The sequence below is a fragment of the Hetaerina americana genome, unplaced genomic scaffold (genome assembly GCF_022747635.1).
Source record: "Hetaerina americana unplaced genomic scaffold, ioHetAmer1.1.p SCAF_1, whole genome shotgun sequence".
NCBI classification, from domain to species: Eukaryota; Metazoa; Arthropoda; class Insecta; order Odonata; family Calopterygidae; genus Hetaerina; species Hetaerina americana.
Genome location: NW_027286069.1, coordinates 122,037,132 through 122,043,131, shown reverse-complemented (window position 1 = coordinate 122,043,131; position 6,000 = coordinate 122,037,132). Strand labels below are relative to the sequence as shown.

General features: G+C 48.7%; 1 protein-coding gene across 2 annotated transcripts in view; it reads left to right on the top strand.

Moving 5' to 3' along the window:
* The first annotated feature begins 1,385 nt into the window (after positions 1–1,385).
* LOC139696373 (trophoblast glycoprotein) overlaps positions 1,386–6,000 on the top strand; it is a 53,907-nt gene continuing 49,292 nt past the window's right edge. Inside the window, exon 1 of one of the 2 annotated variants that reach the window (XM_071595128.1) lies at positions 1,386–1,858. The gene's annotated coding sequence lies outside the window, so the exon portion shown is untranslated. The remainder of the gene's footprint in view (positions 1,859–6,000) is intronic. The other variant, XM_071595124.1, reaches the window with a different exon arrangement.

Genomic DNA, 6,000 nt, shown 5'->3' with positions numbered 1-6,000 from the left:
CCTACTGAATTTGCAGTTTCCTTTCCCAAGCAATAATTATATCTGGCTCTTCTCTTTAAAATGATCTTTATCACTTTTCTATCGTCCTCTCTACGGTTTATTTCTCTTTTCCTGTCCAATCGATCTTCCTCATCTACCACCTACACCATGCTTCTCCGCTGTTCCACTTGCACTTTCCCAATGGTCCAAGTAATAAGGGTCTTTCACTCTCTGCACAAAGGTTTCCTCCTACCTTACCTGGTTTCCTTTGTAGCTACATCTCCTTTAATGTGTCGCTTCCAGCTGCAGATTTCTCGCTATCATAAACTATGGCTGTATTCATAAAACCATAACAGTTATTCTGAACCATCTTTGGTCCGAGAAAACCTTAAGTCCCGTGAACGTGTAAGTCCGACAGCCCGCTAGTTACGAATTAACAGAGAAGCTGTACATTGATGAGCGATCGGCTCCTCCTCTTCCGCCCATGAAAGGCTTTCACATCCTGGAACTGTTGATACGTATGTGCGCACTGCTTCAGCCTCTGATCGACCACCGCAGAGAGAATACCGGTCATCCGGCGTGGATTTTGGACCATCGTATTCTCTCGATCCACTGTCACCCTCATATAGGGTCACCATCTTACGCAACTATAACCCTTCGTGGGGAACGCGGTAGTCCAAGGGGTAGAGCATTGGACTAGTGATCGGAGGGCCCGGGCAAGCAACTCTGGGCACCCCCAGCTACCACGTGTCATTTTTCGGGCGCAAGATAATCCTAGGAAACCGTACCCAGTCGACGTAGATGCGCGCATCACACGCCGGCCGTAGAGAGCCTATAGCATTGGGTGAACGCTACCATCGCAACTGCCAAACCGACTTAAGCGTCGATTACCACTGTGTTCCTAAACCTTCTTGAAGGGGGCGGCACCCGCGTAAGAATGCCGAACCCCCGGCTGTGGAGGAGACATTTCAAGGAATCTGCCACCACGAAAGAGAGAGCCGAAGGAAGGTGGCGACTCTTGCCACCCGATGGACCCGTGTCCTACGAAACCACGCAGTTCTTCCGACACACACACACTTCTGCCGCCCTTCCTCCGACCGGCCGATCTTCGCCATAACTGGAGTTACTCTCTCTCCCTCGCCGTTTATCCCCTTTCCCCGCAGCAGCCAACCTGTGAAGGTGGACGTTTGGCAACAGGGCGGTCACCTTTGTGCTCGGTGCGCCCCCCTCCCGCCCGGTCGCGCCGAATGGGAGGGAGAGAGAGGAGCCGATACGACGCGAGGGTGGACCGGTTGGGGGCAGGAGGGGGAAGGTGGGAGAGGAGGCAAGAGGAAGAGGGAGGGCAGGAGGGAGAATGGAGGCGCGTGGAATGAGCGGTTTGCGAGCGCACTCGCGTTGAAACACACGCACGGGCGCGCGCCATCTCACGAAGGGGAGGTTCGGTTTCGACGGAGCCGCCGCGGTCCGGGAGAGACGGCTCACTCACAGAGGGCGGAGGGGAGTGTTGCTGTCCGCAGGGAACGACGCCTTGCGGACCCCCCGACCACTGCCCAGCTGGTAAAGAGGAGAGCAACAAGTGGCCGCCCCCCCTTCCAGTGCAGTGTGTGTGCGTGTGTGTGAGTGGACACAGTCGCACCGAAAGTCGGCGACCCTGATGAGGCCTCCCGAGTGTTTCCAGTGCGAGGCGAGGTTTCTCTAAGTCTACCCTCTCTCCAGCGCACACCCATAACACTGAGAATTCCGTGTGTGTACCCCCCTTTCCAAATAGTACCAAAGGCCTCCCCTCCCACTCCCCCCCATTCGCCGATGCCAACAATCCTTCGGGACCGTCGACGAGTGTGGTGACTGAGACGACCGTCGCGTGGAGAATACACACAAGGTTGGTTTCTTCGTCTTCCCCCCTCCCCCCAATTGTCCCATTTCATTCCCTTCCGACGTCAAACGCAGAGATACAACCAACAACGCCCCTCCCATCTCGCCCGCTTGCCACTCGGCGATCCCGGCTTCCGATGGCAATGGCTCCGCGCGATTGACTTCGTTTCATCTCTGGGCCCCGTCCTCATCCCGCTGTTGGTGTGTCGACCCGGACGCTGCGACTGCTTTTTTTGTGAGCGGACGGCTATCGTTCGAATTCATTCGTTCGCCGCCCTTACTTTCATGCTCTCGGACGCCTTGTCCCTGCCGCTGGTTGACCCCTGGTCGCGGTCATCGTTTCTCGTGCGACCCCGAGACGGAGGCAACCAATGACGTCACGCACCGGAAGGCGACCGTGCCGCGCCTCCGAACCAGAAGTCATCAACGGTATTTCCTCGCTCGCGTGACAATGTTCATCGGAGGTGGGTCGAGTTGAGGCCACGCGAACTAGATTGCCCATCCCCGCGGGTGCTTTGATGTGGTGCGGAGAGGTTTTCACGCCGGTAGATGGCGCGAACTGCTTTTCCTCGCTCTGGCATTTGATCGACTCTCGCCGTCTTTGGCGAGATGACATTCGCAGTCGTTGAAACGCACCCAATAAGGGCACCGCGCATATGGAAGCCAATCGGAATTCCTCCTCCGGCCGCAGTTCGTGTTTTTCCATGGAGGTTAAAGAGCTTCTCGCTGAATTGAGTGCAGTCTTGGTCGTCGATCCTCGCGGGGATACTGTCGCTGTTGCCATGGCGCTTTGTCGACTATTCAGATTACTCACTCGTCGGGAGACCTCGACACTAGTTGCCGTCGGAAGTGCAGACTTTCTTTTTTTGTTGGCTTCCCTTGGGGGTTGGCTTTTTTGTTTGTAATTTCGATCAAATGCCGCTCGACTGTGTGGCGCAACGCAAAGAGATTGAGTTAGTGAGGCGGAAAAAAAACCGGCGCTTAGGGAGGAAATGGAGGGAGCGAGGCGTTGAAATTACCTTGAATTTGAAAGGATGACGGCATTTCCTGAGTAAGCCAAGACCATTTGTTGAATCTGCTGCATCAGTTCGTTCCGTAGTAGGGAAATATGATTTGGATAAGTAATGAACAAATTTTACTCTCTAGAAAAGTGTTCTGAAAATTAATTAACACGTTGGGTGAACTTAAACTTCAATGCCTTTGAAGTACATAGAGGGGTGGTGCAATGCTTTTGCTTCAAGCACGTTGAATCACTCGGCACCTGAAGCATCTTCGTCGCAGGGATTGAATGAATTACCGACCAGATGTTCAGGAGACGGCACGAAGCGCGGTATTATCAGAGTGGCGCATATACTCGTATATGATTCCTCTCTGCCCTCGTTACGAGCTTTCTCCTCGAAAAACCAATCATCATCTTGGCCTCTTGTCACCATTTAATCAATAATTTCTCTTGGGATGCAGCATATGAGTTTATAATTAGAAGCATTTTCATAGAATACATCTTTCACCTCCTCGGAAATAGCCTCCTGGCAAGACCGAGCCCTGACGTGTTCGGCCGAAGGGTCACGCGTTCGTTGCCTGACTCATCCCTAGCATTAAGGACTTCCCCAGGTAACACACGATGACGCCAGAAATTGCTTGATTTGTTTTCTGGGTCACATCTTGAAATAATATTAAGATGCACGCGCCAAAAGCTTTTAAATGTGAATTGAAACATTCATCCATCGATTTATGGCCGTCGAATCTAATACTTGCGATGATGCTGCACCGCTGACCAGGATGAAAATTTTAGAAATAAATTGAAAAACTATTTCAAAGGGATATTTTGAATTTCGTTTAATTTGATATTATTCATTCTTGAATTCCGGTGTAGTTGAGATCTGAAATGTACTGAAACATCCACGCCTGGTCGGGACTTTCACAAATATACAAGAGCATATATATATATATATATATATATATATATATATATATATATATATATATATATATATATATAAATAATTTCACCTGGTAGGGTCACCCATGCCAGATAGGTCGAAGATTAGGAGCCAGACGAAAGGTAGTCCACGCAGCGTCTGTTCCTCAGTGAGGCGGCTGCAACGGCGTCTGACCCCAGTGGGGCGGCCAATAAGTGATGGTGTCACGTTAAAAACACTATTGAGGAAGGCAACGGGAAACCACCTCAATTATCATTCCCAAGATTTAAATGATGGACGAAACAGAGATTTTGAGTCCTGGCAACTACGGGGGTCGGCCCAATCGGCCGTGTGTCGTGCCCGGCAGCGGGGGAGGCAAGGCTTCCGCAGTCGTCTTCCCACGAAACCCTTGCAAGGGAAAACCGGCAGCAGCAGAACAGAAGACGCAGGAGAAGAAGACGAAATTAGTTAGAATAGGAACATGTTAGGACAATGATGAGGACAGGGAAATTGGAGAATGTTAAGCGAGAGATGTAAAGGGGTAAATTAGGTCTATGCGAGGTGAGATGGAAAGATAGCGGGGATTACTAGAATGATCGGTATAGAATAATATACAGCGGCGGGGATGAGAACCAACGAGGGGTTGCCATAGTATTAAATAAAGAGGTCGGAAGAAGCGTAGTCGACATAGTCGATAAAAGCAAAACCGATGAACTTGGTTATTATTAAGGTATACATGCCACCCAGCAATCAGAAGGAGGAAGAGGTCGGTAGGATATACGATCAATTAGAGGTCATAATCGCGTGTGTTCCCGCAGGGAAACATTTGATAGTGATGGGGGATTGGAATGCGACGGTAGGGGAAGGAAAAGATGGTGATGAGGTGGGGGACTACGGTTTAGGCACGAGGAATGACCGCGGGGAGAAAGCAGTTGATTTCTGCAGGAGACAGGGGCTAGTCATCACCAACATTTGGTTTAGACACCACAAAAGACGCAGTTATACATGGAAAATGCCAGGTGACTCAGAAAGGTATCAGCTACATTATATTCTGGCTAGACAAAGGTTTAGGAGCAGTGTGATAAATTCGCACAGCTTCCCGGGAGCAGATGCGGACTCTGACCACAATTAAGTTGTTATGAAATTTAGCCTCCGTTTTCAAACGTAATGGCAAGGGCGGCGAGTTATAAAATGGAATATAGAAGCATTTAATGGATTGAAAAGAAAGGAATACCAACAGGCTGTAGAGGATACCATGGATGATGGCAAAGAGATGATTACCATCGAAGAAAAATAGGAAAGTATCAAGAAAGGGTTATCGAAAGCCGCAATAGACAAAATTGGAATCGTTAACGCCAAAAGGACTAGGAAACCATGGATCACGGATGAGATGATTACGAAGATGGAAAAGAGGAGAAAATGGAAGAATGTACACACGGAGTTAGGCAAAATGAAGTACAAAGAGTGAAACAATAAATTTAGGCGGGTAACAAATAAAGCAAAAGAAGCATGGTGGAAGACGCAGTGTCAGGATATGGAATGTTTGCAGAATAAGGGTGAAATCGGTTCCCTGTACAGCAAAGTTAAATCCTAATCGGGAAGTATAAAAGGGAGATCTATGCTAACAGTTAGAGATAAGGCGGGTAAGGTAATAGTTGACGGAGGAAAGATCCAAGAGGGATGGAAAGAATACATAGAGGAACTGTATAGTAAAGAACTTAGACCAACAAAGTTAGACTTTGAAAAAGAATATGACGTAGAGGAATATAGCTTAGGTCCAGGCATACTCGACGATGAGATAGAAAGGGCATTAAGGGAGATGAAACTAAATAAGGCCGTGGGGGTAGATAACATTCCCGCGGAACTATTGCCATGTTTAGGAAAATGTGGGAGGAAGAGGCAATATGGGCTGATTCATAATATTTATGAGGAATGAATCTGGCCGGAAGACTTTGTGAGATCAGTTTTAGTCCCTACTCCGAAAAAGGTAAAGGCTACATCATGTGAGGACTACAGGACAATAAGTTTCATATCCCACGCAGCTAAAGTTGTTCTCAGGATAACAAACAAAATGATAGAGAGTAGGGCAAATGATTACTTAGGGGATGATCAGTTTGGATTTAGGAAAGGGAGAGGTACGCGTGATGCCATTGCAGTAATGAGATTATTAATCGAGTTCCAGGACGTATTTGCCTCTTTCGTAGATTTCGAAAAAGCGTTTGATAGAGTA